The sequence below is a fragment of the Pristiophorus japonicus genome, chromosome 7 (genome assembly GCF_044704955.1).
Source record: "Pristiophorus japonicus isolate sPriJap1 chromosome 7, sPriJap1.hap1, whole genome shotgun sequence".
In the NCBI taxonomy this organism is placed as follows: domain Eukaryota; kingdom Metazoa; phylum Chordata; class Chondrichthyes; family Pristiophoridae; genus Pristiophorus; species Pristiophorus japonicus.
This window is the reverse complement of record NC_091983.1, coordinates 59,171,426-59,188,786: the sequence shown is the minus strand read 5'-3', so window position 1 is coordinate 59,188,786 and position 17,361 is coordinate 59,171,426.

The following is a 17,361-nucleotide window of genomic DNA, read 5'->3' as shown; positions in this document are numbered from 1 at the left end:
TTGGCCCTTTGTGGCTTTGAAAGTACCATCTAATTTACCCCACTCCCTGCTCTCCCCAAAGCCCAGCAAATGTTTCCCCTTCAAGTTTTATCCAATATCCCATTTGAAAGTTACTAATGAATCTGCTTTCATCACCCTTTCTGGCAATGCATTTCAGATCATCACCGCTTGCTGTTCATATTAAATTCCCTTGTACCACTGCTAGTTCTTTTGCCAATCTGTCCTCTGGTTACTGACCCTTTTTTGCCATTGGAAACTGTTTCTCCTTATTTACTCTTATCAAACACTTTGTTGACCCATTCACACTACTCTCTCTGCTTTCTATCCTTTTGCCAATTGTGTATCCATGCAGCCACTACCCCTTTAATTCCATGGGCTTTAGTTTTGTAAACCACATATGGTACTTTATCAGAAGCCTTTTGAAAGTCCATATACATGAACTTCAATACTGTCCTCTTTCTCTTCCCTTCCCCCCCCTGTTCAAAGAACTCAAGTTGTTAAACACTCTTCAAATCAGTGTGGGCTTTCATTAACTCATATTTTTCCTAGTGTCAATTTTGTCCCAGATTAATGTCAGTTTCCCACCATTGTGGGATTACCCCCATTTTCCCTTTTTTTGAATAGGTGTACCATTGCAATCCTCCTGTCTGCCACGATCCCATATCTAAGGTGGCTTGGCAGATTGTCACCAGAGCTTCTGAAATTTCCCTTTGCTTCCTGTGTGGTGACTGTTGCACACCAGCCACCACACGGGCTTGACAGCTAGGTCTTGGTCCAGTAGCAAGAATTAACCAAGACTACTGCAGACCTGCTCTGCTGCACAGACCTAGTGCGCACACATCACCATGTCGGCTGGCCTGTGCTGCCCCTGTGCCCTCACCTCTTACTGTAGTGTTGGCAGCATCCTCAAGTGAAGACAGAGGCAAAGTACTCATTCAGTATCTCAGCCATGCCCTCTGCCTCTAGATAAAGATCTTTGTCTTAATCTGCCCCAACCTTCCTTTTGCGTACCCTTTTACTAAAGACTTTTGGGTTTCCTTTGAGAATGTTTCTTGCTAATCTAATCACCTATTTTCTTTTCAGTTCTCCCTGTACTTAATGGTCCAGAATTTGCAATGGAAGAAATTGGACAGCAACTTCTGGAGTAACGCAGAAGTTGCATCAAATACCCTGCTCCACCACGGTGAATTGTTGCTGTCCTTGCCGATCAACCCAGCCTTGAAATGACAAACTGCATGAACTTGCTGTGCTTGACCACTGGTTCAGCACTAAATGGCTGAAAAACATTGGTGCTGGTGTATTCAGGAGTAAATGGAGTGATATTTACTGCTGAACTGGTCTGGCTCTGAAAATAACATGTGGGTCTCATTCCTGTAAAGGGAAATTTAGATTTAAAATTTTTTATTTTTCTGTTGTATCTGTTAATCCATCTGTATTTCCCCAATCTTTATCTACTTTCTGTACACTTAATTTGTATTTCCTGATTTGGACACTGAGGATACTTCAATCTGATTGGTTGAAGAGGCTTGACAAGCCAGTGGAAAAATCTGGGCCTTGGTGTCCAAGGGAATGGTAGCATAGTTACTGGGCTAGTAATCCAAAGCAAGCACTCTACTTGGAACTTGTCCATGGCAAACGAGCCAAAGGAAGGCAGAGGAAATGTTACAAGGACACCCTCAAAGCCTCCCTGATAGTACAACATCCCCACTCACACCTGGGAGTCCTTGGCCATAGATCACCGTAAGTGCAGGAAGTAGAGTTGCCAAGAGCATGCAGAAATCAAGCACAGGCAGCGGAAGAAGTGTGTGGCAAGCCAAGCTCCCTGCCCACCCTTTCCCTCAATGACTACCTGTCTGACCTGTTTTCAGAAATTGGTTCTCATATTGGACTGTACAGCCACCTAAGAACTCATGCTAAGAGTGAAAGCAAGTCTTCCTCAATGCTGAGGGACTGCCTATGATGAGTAATCCAAAGGCCTGGACTAATCTGGATCAATTCAAATCCCACCATGGCAGCTATGGAATTTAAATTGTTACATAAATCTGGAACACAAAGCTACCATCAGTAATGGAACTACAAGTTAAACCTCCCTTATCCGGCACCCTTTGTAGCTGGCCTGTGCTGAATAAGGGATTTTGCTGGATGTGAGTAGCTCGCAGGTTACAAGGAGAGTAACTCTATACAAACCCCCCCCTGCGGTGGGAGGGTGGGGTGTCAGTGGCGGAAGAGATTGCGGACTCGAGAGTTTGCAGTGGAGCGGTCGGGGGTATCGGGGCTGAAAGTGTGGCAGAGAGATCATTGGGGTGTCGCGGGGTCAGGCCAGCGCTTGCAAGTGGCGGCAGCCAGGAAGGGCTTCAATTTGTTTGAGTACCCAGTTGCGTTCTGTGCATGCGCCCCATTTTAAAATAAACATTGGTGAACAATGTGATTCCTTCCTTTTTTAAGGAAGGAAATATGTTGTCCTTATGTGGTCTGGTCTATGTGTGACTCCAGTCCCACAGAAATATGATTGACTCTTAATTGCCGTCTGAAATGGCCTAGCACGCCACTCTGGTAGCAAATCACTACACGGAGCAATAATAAAATCCAACATTGGCTTTGGACATGACACCCACTGCCCTCCCTCAGCTGATGAATCAGTAGTTCTCCAGTTTGCCATGTTGAGCACCAGTTGGAAGAAGCAGCAAGGGCACAATGTACTCTGGGTGGGGGACTTCTCATGTCTATTGCCAAGAGTAGCTCGGTAGCACCGTTACTGCTGGAGTCCTGAAGAACATTAGCTGCCAGACTGGGCCGAACCAACGCAAGGGGAAAAACTTAGTTAACCTCGTCCTTACCAATCTATCTGTCGCAGACTCATCTGTCCATAACTGTATTGGTAGCAGTGACCACCACCCAGTCCTTTTGGAAACCAAGTCCCATCTTCACACTGAGGACATTAGCACAGTGCTAAATGGGATGGATTCAGAACGGACCTGGCAGTTCAAAACTGGGCATCTATAAGGTGCTGTGACCCATCAGCAGCAGAATTGTATTCCACCATAATCTGTGACCTTATATCCCAGCATTAAACAAATGACAGGATGAGGAAGCTCCATGGACATCCCCATCCTCAATGATGGCAGAGCCTAGCACGCGAGTGCAAAAGACCAAGCTGAAGCGTTTGCAACCATCTATGGCCAGAAGTGCCGAGTAGGTGATCCATCTCGGCCTCCTCCTGAGGTCCCCACCATCACAGAAGCCAGTCTTCAACCGATTCAATTCACTCCACGTGATATCAAGAAACAGCTGAGCACACTGGATACAGCAAAGGCTTTAGGCGCCGACAATATCCCGGCTGTCACGCTGAAGACTTGTGCTCCAGAATTAGCTGCCCCTCTAGTTAAACTGTTCCAGTACAGCTACAAAACTGGCATCTACCCGACAATGTGGAAAACTGCCCTGCCCTGTTCACAAATATGACAAATCCAATTACTGCCCCATCATTCTACGCTCAATCATCAGCAAAGTGATGGGAAGGTGCTATCAAGCAGCATTTACTCACCAATAACCTGCTCATCAATGCTCAGTTTGGGTTCCGCCAGGACCACTCGACTCCAGACCTTACACCTGTGATCTAAACGTGGACAAAGGAGGTGTATTGGTGAGGTGAGAGTGGCTGCCCTTGCCGCACGGTCAAATGCTGCCTTGATGTCATCAAGGAACCCTAGTAAAATTGTAATGGGAATCATGGGGGAAAAAACTGGCTGGAGTCATACCCAGCACAAAGGAAGCTGGTTGTGGTTATTGGAGTCCAATCATCTCAACCCCAAGATATCGCTGCAGGAGTTCCTCAGGACAGTGTCCAGGCCCAACCATCTTCAGCTGCTTCATCAATGACCTTCCCTCCATTATAAGTTCAGAAGTGGGGATTTTCGCAGATCATTTCACAGTGTTCATTTCCATTTGAAGCTCATCAGATAATGAAGCAGTCTATGCCCGCATGCAGCAATACCTGGACGACATTCAGGCTTGGGCCAAGAAGTGGTAAGTAACATTCGTGCCACACAAATGCCAGGCAATGACTACAAGAGATCGTGTAACCACCACATTGACTTTCAACAGCTTTACTATCACCGAATCCGCCAACTTCAACATCCTGGGGATCACCATTGACCAAAAACTTAACTGGACCTGCCACATAAATACTGTGGCTGCAAGAGTGAGTCAGAGGCTGGATATTCTGCCTCCCCAAAGCCTTTCCACCAACTACAAGGCACAAGTTAGGAATGCGATGGAATACTTTCTACTTGCCTGGATGAATGCAGCTCTTAACAACACTTAAGAAGCTTGACACCATCCAGGACAAAGCAGCCCGCTTGATTGGCACCCCATCCACCACCTTAAACATTCACTCCCTCCATCACCATGGCTGCAGTGTGTACCATCTACAAGATGCACTGCAGCAACTTGCCAATGCTTCTTCAACAGCACCTCCCAAACCGGCGACCTCTACCACCTAGAAGAACAGGGGCAGCAGGCGCATGGGAACACCATCACCTGCAAATTTCCCTCCAAGTTACACACCATCCTGACTTGGAAATATATCGTCGTTCCTTTAATGTCGCTGGATCAAAGTCCTGGAATTCCCTCCCTAACAGCAAAATGGGAGTACCTTCACGCGGACTGCAGCAGTTCAAGGCGGTGGCTCACCGCCAGCTTCTCCAGGGCAATTAGGGATGGACAATAAATTCTGGCCTTGCCAGTTGTGCCCACATCCCAGGTACGAATAAAAAAAAAAAATGCTTGGTTCTCTACTGAATTATGAACCTGACATCATGAGCTTCCTTTTTCTGTTTCATTTTAATCTCTCTATATTTAGTCTTCTAGAGAGCTCTTGCTTTTTCTAGAGAGCTCTTGCTTTTGATGTCTTTCTTTTCCCCCTCATGGGAATGTGTCTAGTCTGTACACCAAGATCTCCTATTTACCTGCCAATCCACCTGGGCCAGATCCCTTTTCAACTCTCTGAAATTAGCTCTCCTCCAGTTGAATATTTTGATGTTTGGTTTTTCCTTGACCTTTTCCATGGTTTCTGTATTGATCCTTAATCTAACCAAGTAGATTCTGTCTTTGACCCCTTGAGTACATCATCCCTTTCTAGTGCTGTAATGATATTGTTGATCAATACTGACGCCCCTTTTTTTTCTTGCCCTATTTTTCCTGAATATATTATAGGCACACATTTTTCCTCTTGTTTGAGCCACTATCATAATCTCATGTGGCCACTTGTGCCTGTGGTGTACCTTATTTACCACGTTCTGTGCATTTATGCACATGCACTCTAAACGCATCTTAGTCTGCCTCACATTTCACCCCTCTGACCTCTCCTATTTCTGAACTATTTATTCTAATGTTGTTTGTCTCTCCTATCAAATTAGTTGAAACCCTTCCCCCTAAAACTAGTTAACCTCCTTGGGAGGACATTGGTCCCAGCTCTGTTGAGGCGCAACCCATCCCTCTTGTACATATCTTTGAATTCTTCTTAAATCTCCACCCATTAATCAGTTCACTATCTCTACAGAATAAATCTAATCATTGATGCTGACAGTTCACTTCAAGTATTGTTCCAGTGCCTTATGTTGGAGGAGTTACTAATTAAATTGCTTCAAAGTGTTTTTTCTTTAACCGTCTTCTGCAAGTTAAGGGCAGTACCTTGTACTTAGCTTAGCTGGACCAGTTCTCCACTTTCTCTCCCATTGCCCCCCGCTTCCCCAAGCCTCTACCTTTTTGTATGTGATAGTGATACTCTTATAGGTGACTTCTCAGTCACTTAAAAATCTAATTGTGTTCAGAAACTACATAGCAAAACCATATTGAATAAAACCAGAGCGAAGCATAACTGTTTAATTGTCTCATTTACTTCTCCATGCCACCTAATCCATGTTCTTACATTAAACGGTTTTTGAAGTTGAGAATTAAATCAATGTTTTTCAATGTACCCTTATTGAGTATGTACTTGAGAACTAGCACAAGTTGACCTAGCCCTAAAAAGCACAAGAAAGGTCGTGATTATAAGTTGATTATGAAAACCAGTAGTTATATGAGGTGCAGTTATTGTACCTTATAATTCCTATATTACAACAGTGTTTACACCTCATAACAAACTTCATTAGCTGTAGTGCTTTAGAACTTCTTGAGCTCTTGAAGTTCTTTCTTGACTAAAATTCCTTTGCTTGTATTGATGGACAATAAACGTAAGCATGAACGCCAAGGGGGCAATCCAAAGTTGGACACAAAATTGGTGTGTTTGAAAGGACAGCATGCCTTTGGACCCTATAAATATTTAATTTTACATTAAATTATGCATTTAGTTATATAATTGCTTTTACTTAGCAGTTATATTCTGAGTTTTTAAATAATCTAACTTTAAGATTTTCAACAGACGAACTTAGACAAACTTAGTTACATCCAGTCCTCTGCCCTGTTCAGATACACTATACCCTATCGAACTCTCTAACCTTTCAGACAGTTCAAACTATCTCTGTTCATATTGCTCCCCCCCCCACCATAGTAAAGCTCAAACTCTCTTTCCCCCTTCATTTAAAAGAATAGGAGTGGGCTATTCAGCCCCTTGAGTCTGTTCTGCCATTCAATTAAATCTAGGCCGATCTGCACCTCACCCCATTTACTCGCCTTTGACTCGTATCCCTAACTTCATTCGACCTGGCATCCACAGTCTTTTGGGTGAGAGTTCACACTTCCATGAGCCTTTGTGTGAAGAAGTGAGTCTTGATTGTACTTCTGAATAGTCTGGCTCTAATTTTAAGATTATGCCCTTTTGTTCTGGGTTCCTCCATCAGAGGAAATAGATTATCTGTACCCTATTGAATCCTTCCATCATTTTAAACACTTCAATTAGATCACCACTCAACTCGGGGGAATACAGGGCAATTTTATGCAACCTATTGTCATAATGTAACCCTTTAAACTCTTATTCTGGTGAATCTGCACTGTGTCCCTTCTCATACGGCTAATATATACTTCTTGAGGTGCGGTGCCCTTAACTGAATGCAGTACTCCAGATGGGGTCTTACCAAGGGCATGCATTTCCCTCTTCCTCAACAGTTCTATTGTTAATGGAAATGTTTCTGGAATTGATGATTTCAAGAAATCCTGCCTATGGTATACAAAAGCTGGAATCACTTCCATTAGCAGTGCTGAGGTGAGAGGGGCCCAGTTCATGCTAATGTAGGCCAGCCCAAAACTGGAAGTTCCAATTTGGCATGTATGACTACATTAATATAAATTTAGAACTAGATTGGGGATGATCTAGATTCTAAATGGCTAGCAAAGTTTGGGAATGATTTATAGCCTGGTTTTTATTTTGATTCATTATTGAAAGTTACAAATCCAGTAGGAAAATATCAGCTGAACCCTAGTTTGCATATTGCTGTGGTTTTAACTTTTCCTTAACATAGGCAATGAATGACCACCCTCTTCCTGAAGTATGTAAAACTGCAATGTAAATGCGCACAACCTCCCTCCGGGAAGGAGGAATAGCTAAAGCTATGCATGGCGCCTACCCAAGCCTTTTTTTGGGGTAGGGATTTTTTTTTGCGCAGCTGGGAGCAGATAACAGAACCGACTCGAGGGGTGGAATGGCTTACTCCTGTTCCTATATTTGGAAGTAAGTTGACCCTTTCTGTGCAGAGATGTTATGTACGGGGTTTGTGGGCTTCCAAGAAAGTAATCCCAACTTTTCCAATTCTAGGTGGAAGTTATACGGTTGGGGTGGAGTGTAGAATGTTTCAGTGTAAGGGGTGTCGCAGTTGTGTGGGGTGGACTGGTTGGGCTGGATACTCGTTACCTTTCCGCCATTGTTCATAGGTTTATATGTAACCTTTAGGGCTGCTGACCGAGGGTCGTGTGGCTCTTTGTCGGCCGGCACGGACACAATGGGCCGAAATGGCCTCCTGTGCTGTAAATTTCTATGTTTCTATGTCTGCTCTGGCATGTCTCAGATGGTTAGTTCACATGCTTTTCACCATAGTTGGAGAGAAGGTATACAACATCTAATAGTATGACATGTATTAATTTTCATTGCAACCGTGGGGGCAAGTTCAAGCAAGGGAGTAAGTCTGAGAGGATTGCAGTGCTGATCACTATCTTCCATGCTATCTGGGATTGCTGCCCACAATAACTTGATCAGGCTACACCAGAAGGTGCTAGTCTTGGATCCTTGCCAACATTTAACAGCCATGGAACAATGGAATAGCTTGATGTTGTGCTTTCAGAATTGATCTACATTTTATTGCAAGTGATTTGAGAGTTTGCCAGACTTTCTTTCTGCTTATTATTCATAGGCTTCCTATATGTTTTCTGTTATGTATTGAATAAAGAGTCTGACCAGATACTGTGAGCGCAAAGTAAGGTGTGACGTAGTCCTTTATTACAGGTCTCCAGAGTGCCTCTCCAGCCTATGAGGCCTCCTTATGTATAGGAGCTCCCAAGGGATTGTGGCATCCCTTGGGACTCCAGGGGTGAGCCCTCTGGTGGTTAAACAAGGTATTACAGGTTTACATATATAACAACACTGCCTCCCCCCCCCCCCCCAAAAGTCAATAGTGTAACTATTTATAATGTGAGTCGATCTGGGGCCTTCCTTTCCCTGGTTGATCATCTCAGTGCAAATGCTGGTTTTGGTGAGTCGTTTGCTGGGCTGCTATGCAGCTGGCCTTGTTGGGCTGCCTGGAGTGGTGAGTCCTGCTGGGCTGCTGCGGGTGATGGGTTCTGCTTCGTGGTCAACCGCTGGGTCGGTTGCCACTGGTGTGTGTGTTGAAGGGTCAAAAAAGGTAGTATCTATTGTGGGTTGCTCTGGATAGTCTATGAATCTGAGTTTGGTTTGGTCCAAGTGTTTGCTGTAGGTGAGTCCATTTGAAAGTTTGACCAGAAACGCCCTACTCCCCTCTGGCCATGACACTGCCAGGAAGCCACTTGAAACCTTGTCCATAGTTCAACACAAATACAGGATCATTAATCTCTATTTCGCGTGACACATTTGCGCGATCATATATGTATTCTGTTGAAGCCGCCTACTCTCTACCTGTTCGTGTAGATCAGGGTGGACTAACGAGAGCCTTGTCTTAAGTGCCCTTTTCATGAGCAGTTCAGCGGGGGGAACCCCAGTGAGCAAGTGGGGTCTTGTGCGGTAACTAAGCAGGACTCGGGATAGGCGAGTCTACAATGAGCCTTCAGTTACCCTCTTCAAGCTCTGCTTGATTGTTTGCACTGCTCTCTCTGCCTGACCATTGGACGCTGGTTTAAATGGGGCAGATGTGATATGTTTGATCCCATTATGGGTCATGAACTCTTTAAACTTGGCACTGGTGAAGCATGGCCTATTGTCACTCTCTAGTACATCAGGCAGGCCGTGCGTGGCAAACATGGCCTGCAGGATTTCAGTGGTGGCAACGGATGTCCTTGCCGACATTATCTCTCATTCAATCCATTTGAAGTATGCATCTACAACCGCTAGGAACATTTTTCCACAAGAATGGGCCTACATAGTCGATATGGACCCTATACCACGGTTTGGAGGGCCAAGACCATAAACTTAGTGGCGCCTCCCTGGGTGCATTGCTTAACTGTGAACATGTGTTACATTTGTGCACACAGGACTCTTAAGTCTGCATCGATACCGGGCCACCACAAATGGGATCTGGCTATTGTTTTCATCATTACAATGCCTGGGTGGGTACTGTGGAGATGACTATAGAAAGTGTCCCTGCCCTTTTTTGGTACCATTACCCCATAGAAGGCAGTCTGCCTGTATCGACATTTCATCTTTGGTACAGCTTTATTTCTTCCTGCATTTCTAATGGGACACTAGACCAACTCCCATGGAGCACACAGTTTTTTTTTAACTAAGGACAGTAAGGAGTCCTGGCTCGTCCAGGTTCTAATCTGTCGGGCGGTAACAGGTGATTGCTCACTCTCGAATGCTTCCATTACCATAACTAAATCTGCAGGCTATGCCATCTCCACCCCTGTGGTGGGCAATGGCAGCCTACTGAGAGCCTCGGCGCAATTTTCTGTGCCTGGCCTGTGGTGGATGGCGTATTTGTATGCGGACAACATGAGCTCCCATCTCTGGATGCGGGCCGATGAATTTGTTTTTATCTCCTTTCAGAAAAGAGGGATATCAGTGGCTCGTGATTGGTTTCCAATTCAAATTTGAGCCCAAACAAATATTGATGCATTTTCTTTACCCCATAAACACACACTAATGCTTATTTTTCTATCATGCTGTAGGTCCTCTCAGCCTTAGACAGACTTCTGGATGCATAAGCAACCGGTTGCAATTTCCCAGATTCATTAGCTTTTTGCAATACACACCTAATACCATGTGATGATGCATCACATGCTAGTACCAAACGCTTACATGGATCATACAACACAAGCAATTTGTTTGAGCATAACTGTTTTCTAGTTTTTACAAAGGCATTTTCTTGGCTTTTGCCCCATACCCATTCATCTCCTTTACGCAATAAAGAGTGCAGTGGTTCTAACAGTGTGCTAAGACCCGGTAAGAAATTACCAAAGTAGTTCAGGAGAGCTAGAAACGACCGCAGCTCCGTCACGTTCTGTGGTCTCGGTGTGTTCTTGATTACCTCCGTCTTCGAATCGGTGGGCCTGATGCCGTCTGCCACGATTCTTCTCCCCGGGAACTCCACTTCAGGCACTTGGAGCGTTTTAACTTGGAGCATTTTAATCTGAGCCCCACGCAATTAAGCCGACCAAGAACCACCTCCAGGTTCTGCAGGTGCTCGACAGTGTCCTGACCTGCAACCAAGATGTCGTCCTGGAAGACCACAATGCGCGGGACCGACTTCAGTAAGCTTTTCATGTTCCTCTGGAATATCGCCGCGGCTGATCGAATCCCAAACGGGCATCTGTTGTAAATGAAGAGACCTTTGTGCATATTGATGCAGGTGAGGCCCTTCGATGATTCCTCCAGCTCCTGTGTCATGTACACCGAGGTCAAGTCCAGCTTCATGAACGTTTTTCCTCCCGGCAGCGTTGCAAATAGATCGTCTGCCTTTGGTAACGGCTATTGATCCTGCAGGGAGAAACTATTGATAGTTACTTTGTAATCACCACAGATTCTGATGGTGCCATCTTCCTTGAGGCCTGGAATAATCGGACTGGCCCACTCGTTGAATTCGATTGGCGAAATGATGTGCTCTCGTTGCAGCCGGTCCAGCTCGATGTCCACCCTCTCTCATCATGCAAGGTACCGCTCTCACCTTGTGATAGAGGGATCGCGGCACGGAATCAAACGGATCTGCACTTTTGCTCCTTGGAACTTCCCGATGCCTGGTTCGAACAGTGAGGGGAACTTGTTTAGGACCTGGGTACATGAAGTGTCGTCGACGGATGAGAGCGCTCGGACATCATCCCAGTTCCAGTGTATTTTCCCCAGCCAGCTCCTGCCAAGCAGCGTGGGGCCATCGCCCGGTACCCCCAGAGTGGTAACTTGTGCACCACTCCATCGTAGGAGACCGTTACGGTGGCACTGCCAATTACGGGAATCAGTTCATTTATGTAAGTTCTCAGTTTAGTATGAATGGGAGTCAGAACTGACCTTGAGGCCTTGCTGCACCACAATTTATCGAAAGTCTTTTTGCTCATTATGGACTGGTTCGCGCCCATGTCCAGCTCCATTGACACCAGGAGTCCATTCAATTCAACCTTCAGCATTATCAGGGGACACTTTGTGCTAAATGTGTGCACCCCATATACATCTGCCTCCTCGGTCTGAGGCTCTGGTTCATCGTGATCCACCGTGGATCTGTCCTCTGCAACATGGTAGTTTGCAGGATTAGCAGGGTTTGCAGCTCGCCTGCACATACGTTGGAGGTGTCCCATTGTTTCACAGCCCTTGCAAATGTATCCTTTGATGCGGCATGAGTGGAAACGATGATCACCCCAGCAGCGCCAACAAGGTGTTAATGGCCTTGCATTCACCACCCTTGATAGTGGACTCTCAGACATCTGCTGACGTGCAGCTGCAGACATGTGAGGCCTGCCCTGTATGTTACAATTTGAAAACGTTACTTTGTTCACGGTACTTGCAGCAGCACTCGTGTGCTGAGAGATTTGTTTGGTATTGTCACTGGTGGCGATGAACACCTGGGCTATCGTTATGGCTTTACTCAAGGTTGGGGTCTCTACTGTCAAAAGTTTGCTAAGTATTATTTCATGGCCAATGCCAGGTACAAAGAAGTCCCTGAGCATGTGCTCCAAGTGTCCTTCAAATTTGCAGTGTCCTACAAGGCGACGTAGCTCGCCACTTCCTGGCCTTCCGACCTCTTGTATGTATAGAACTTGTACCTCGCCATCAGAACGCTTTCCTTCGGGTTTAGATGCCCCCGGACCAGTGTGCACAAATCATCATACGACTTCTCTGTGGGTTTCGTTGGAGCAAGCAGATTTTTCATGAAGCCATACGTTGGTGCCCCGCAAACGGTGAGGAGCATCGCCCTTAGTTTGGCAGCATTGGCTTCTCCTTCCAGCTTGTTGGCCACAAAGTATTGGTCGAGTCGCTCCACGAAGGTTTCCCAATCACCTCCCTCCGAAAATTTCTCCAGGATGCCCACTGTTCTCTGCATCGTTGCGTTGGGATTCGTCATCTGTATCTCATCACCAGTTGTTATGCAATGAATAAAGAGTCTGACCAGATACTGTGAGCTCAAAGTAAGGTGTGACCGTAGTCCTTTATTACAGGTCTCCAGAGTGCCTCTCCAGCCTGTGACGCCTCCTTATGTATAGGTGCTCCCAAGGGATTGTGGGATCCCTTGGGACTCCAGTGGATGAGCCCTCTGGTGGTTAAACAAGTTTACATATACAGTGCACTCGCGTTTATCCAGATACGGATCTAACGGAAAACCCGCTGTAACGGAATTTAAAATTCTGTTGCAAAATCGCTAACAATTGCACAACGTGACACTCGCCATGAGCAAGGACTCAGAAAATCTACCATAAAAATCTAAAAGCTGAATACACAAGTTCACCCTCCTCCGCCCTTGCTTTGCTGGTGTGTGTGTGTGCGCGCTGCTGCAGCCACTGTCTCTCACGGAGGCCGCTGACGTTGAGAACGGGGGGGGCAGTGCCGGCACCGGGTTCCAGGCACAGAACGCAGCCCGGAGAGTGCGCTCCGGAACCCGGGAGCTAGACAATCTCCTCCTCGAGGCCACCTGCAGCCACTCCCAGTGCAGCATTCGTCCCTCTACGATTACAGTCCAGTGGAAGTACGTGCATGCTGGTAATATCCATCTTTTGTATACTTAACTGCCTTGTTACTGTTTGTAGCTGATTGCATTTATTCATTAAAGTGTCAACTTTAAAATGTAAACTCGCCCTAACAGAAAATTCGTTTACCCGGAATTGCCGAATCCCCAAGCGATCCGGATAAATGAGAGTTGCCTGTGTAACACTTTCAGTGAAGTTTGTTGGTGTAGAAGTGAGTGTGGTATATAGGACTGAAGATAAATGTTTCATTGGAGTGTTATTTGGTGTATCTATAACTGTAGGGTTTGCCCTCAGTTGGAAGAGCACTGCTGTCTGTTACAAGAATTTGTCTTTAACAGATCCTGCTGGATGGAATGGATGCATTTTAATTGGCCTCCAGGTTCTTTACCTTGTGTAGAAATGAGTCCTGCTGCACTTCTCTAAATCCAGTTTTAGCAAGTGCATCTAGGAGTTTCTTGTTGCACCAGATTGGGGAGAGAGCTGACAGATCTAGTGGTATATTCAATTGAGCATATGGCTTCAGAAAAACAGGAAAGTACCGAATTGCGCTAATGTTTTTTTCTGCTCTTTTGCAAGGGTGTGTGGTGATCAGGTTAGACAAGGGGGTAACTTGGAGCCTGCATACTCAGCCATAACCTCTACAAAGGCAATGGGGCCGAAATTGCCCCTTCCGATAAGGCCTCTGGCCACATGAAAGCGGCGGCCACGAGGAGGCGCAGAATGGTCACCAACCCGCCGTGGAGGAGCCGCCAACTTGGAAATTGTCCTACCTCAGGTTTGGAGTGGTGTCCAGGACCGCTCCACCCATTTTCCCATCTGGTGGGACTCCCTTGTGAAATTTCCCTTTTTCAAAATTGGTACACTATCTGTGGCATGGCGACCCGGCCGTCCTTAAAGGAGAGGGAGCACTGCTGTGGCCGGCATGTTATTTTTTTTGTTGGCCGACTGCCAGGTCGGGCCAACAATTATGGCCACGGGTTAGGCCGGACCGCCAACAGGCAGCCTAGCACCCCCTCTTGGTGCCAGCCGCAAGCCTGACCACAACCCTCCCTGGTGGCTAGTATTTGCCACTAAAGTGGCAGCAGAGTTTGCAGCGACTCTCCCCTTTAACTAAAGGGGCGAGACGTTGTGACGTGCCAGCGCGATTATGTCATCAGCGTGGCACTGATGACTGACAGCCTCAGCTACTCTGCCCTGACCCCACTTCCGCCCGCTAGTGACGGCTACTTCACCCCGCCCCCATGATGAGGCCAATTCCACCCCGCTCAAAAAATCCCTGAAGTGCTGAATTTCGACAGTTAGGCCGCCCCAATGCATGGGGTGGGTCAGAACACATCGAAACCGGTAGGTGCACCTCGTTTCAGGCGGTGGGCAATTTCGGCCCTAATGTTTTTAGCACCTTAGGTTGGCTTGAGATGGCAACTAGCATTATTGATGCGAGTCTAGACACAGGATTCTCAGCTTAGTCTAATATTATGACTTGCATTTTCTAACCAGGACTAGATACCACATTCTGAGTATAAAAGGTGTGGTTACAGCCATCCTCAATTAGAACTGGGACAACAGAGGTTCTCCTTTTGGTCCTAGGTATAGACATCAAAGCCCAAAACCTCTCTGTACTCCAACTGTGGCTGAAAGATTTTATATAGATCCACGCTTAAATCTCAATTCTATATTCTATACCTCTTATCATAAAACCAAGAAACAACTAGATTTTTTATGCTCTTGTCCACTTGAGGTATTGCTTTTAATGTCTTGTGAACCTGAACTTCCAAATGCCTCTCCTTCTGCATCAACCAGCTTTCCCAGTATAATTACTTTTTTCCTTTTTAAAATGTACTACCTCATATTTACTAACATTGAATTCCATCTGCCACTTTTCCCTCTTTCATCAACTTCTCAAAATGTTCTTGTAACTTTCTTTGGTCTTCAGAATTATTTACTGTGGATCCTATTTCATTATCATCTGAAAATTTGGACACATCTTCTATTCCTATATACACAGTGAACAGAAGTGGTCCCCGAGCAGAACCCTATGGAACACTGTTACCCACTGACAGCCTCTCCGAGATACTGCCATTAACTTGCTGCTTCCTCCCTTTTAACCGGTTTTTAATCCAGTTTGCTACTTCTCTCCTAATTCCATACCCCTTCATCTTCTAAACTAATCTCCGGTGCAGTACCTTGTCAAGGCTTTCTGAAAGTCTTATGTGCTCCATATCCGCGGGATTTACTCTTATCATATCTGTCACCTTAGAACTCTCATCAGGTTTGTCGAGCACAATTTTCTATTCACTGTTGGCTGCTTCTAGTCATTTTTGCCAAACAGACATTTAGTCATTTCGACTTTCATTCAAGATTCTAAAATTTTCCTGAACATAGCTGTCAAACTAATTGGTTTTTTTTAGAAAAAGGTATTACATTAGCTAGCCTTCTGGCATACATTCACTCATTGGCTGTGAAGCATTTTTGGATGTTCTGAGGTTGTGAAAGATGCTATATGAACAACTCAGTCTCTCCTCTCAGGGTTCATTATCAAAGTAACAAATGACATCCTATGTGACTATAACAGAGGTAAACTATCCCTCCTTGTCCTTCTCGACCTGTCTGCAGCCTTTGACACGGTTGACCACACAATCCTCCAAACCTCTCCACCGTCCTCGAGTTGGGTGGGACTGCACTCGTCTGGTTCCATTCTTATCTATTCATAGCAAACAATTCACCTGCAACGGCTTCTCTTCCCGCTCCCACACCATTACCTGATGTCCCTCGAGGATCAATCCTTGGCCCCCTCCTATTTCTCATCTAAATGCTGCCCCTTGGCGACACCACCGAAAACAGCGTCAGTTTCCACATGTATGCTGACGACACCCAGCTCTACTTCGACCTCTCCACTATATCTATCTAAATTGTTAGACATCCAGTACTGGATGAGCAGAAATTCCTGCCAACTAAATAGTGGGAAGACCGAAGCAACTGTCTTTGGTCCCCGCCACAAACTCCGTTCCTCAGCCACTGACTCCATCCCTCTCCTGAGGGCTGGAGTCAGTGACACCAAGGTTGTGAACCAGACTATTCACAACCTTGGTGTCATATTTGACCCCGAAATAAGCTTCCGACCACATATCTACACCAACACTAAGACTGACTATTTCCACCTCCATAACATCACCTGACTCTATCCCTGCCTCAGCTCATCTGCTGCTGAAACCTTCATCCATACCTTTGTTACCTCTAGACTCGACTATTCCAGTGCACTCTTGGCCAGCCTCCTACATTCTACACTGTAAACTTGAGGTACCCAAAACTCTGTTGCCCATGTCCGAACTCGCACCAAGTCCTGTTCACCCAGCACCCCTGTGCTTGCTGCCTTATATTGGCTCCCGGTTAAGCAACACGTTGGGCTAGATTTTCCATTATTTTGACATGCATAATGCCCACTTAACATCCATTTTAACGTTGAAATGAGGTGTTATGCCCAAATAGTCACAAAATGCAAACTGACGCCCATTTTTCAGACACGTATCTCTGAGCGTTACTTTCGGCATGTACGTAATGCCGCGAAAAAATAATACCGCCCATCCACTTTTTGGGGGCGGAATCATCAGAATGGATGAAACCAACACAATGCCGAAATTCAAGAATACCGACCGCCTGCCTTTTTTTGTCATAAAGATCAAATTTGTCGTAAAGATCAAATTCGCCCAGCATCACTTTCACCATCTCGCCCACAATATCGCTCGCCCAAAACACTGCTCTGAAAAGTGGAACTGTTCTGATCTAATCACAGTGGTATGGGCGCCATTTGTCAAATCGCAGGTCGCTCATTGAAAAGGCTGCTTCAACTTCAGGGGAGTTTGGATTGACTCTGGAGTTCTTCTCGGGTGAAGTGACCATCTGAACAGACATCTTTTCAGACTGTGGATGATTGGGTTTTACTGTAGGTGTCTTTTAATGTTGAAATTTATTGCTTGTGAACAATCGGCATTATACTTTTATTGGAATGGGGCCAGGCATTTCACAGCCTGCAATGATTACTACGCAGATGCTGCAGAGTGCAAATGGCATAAC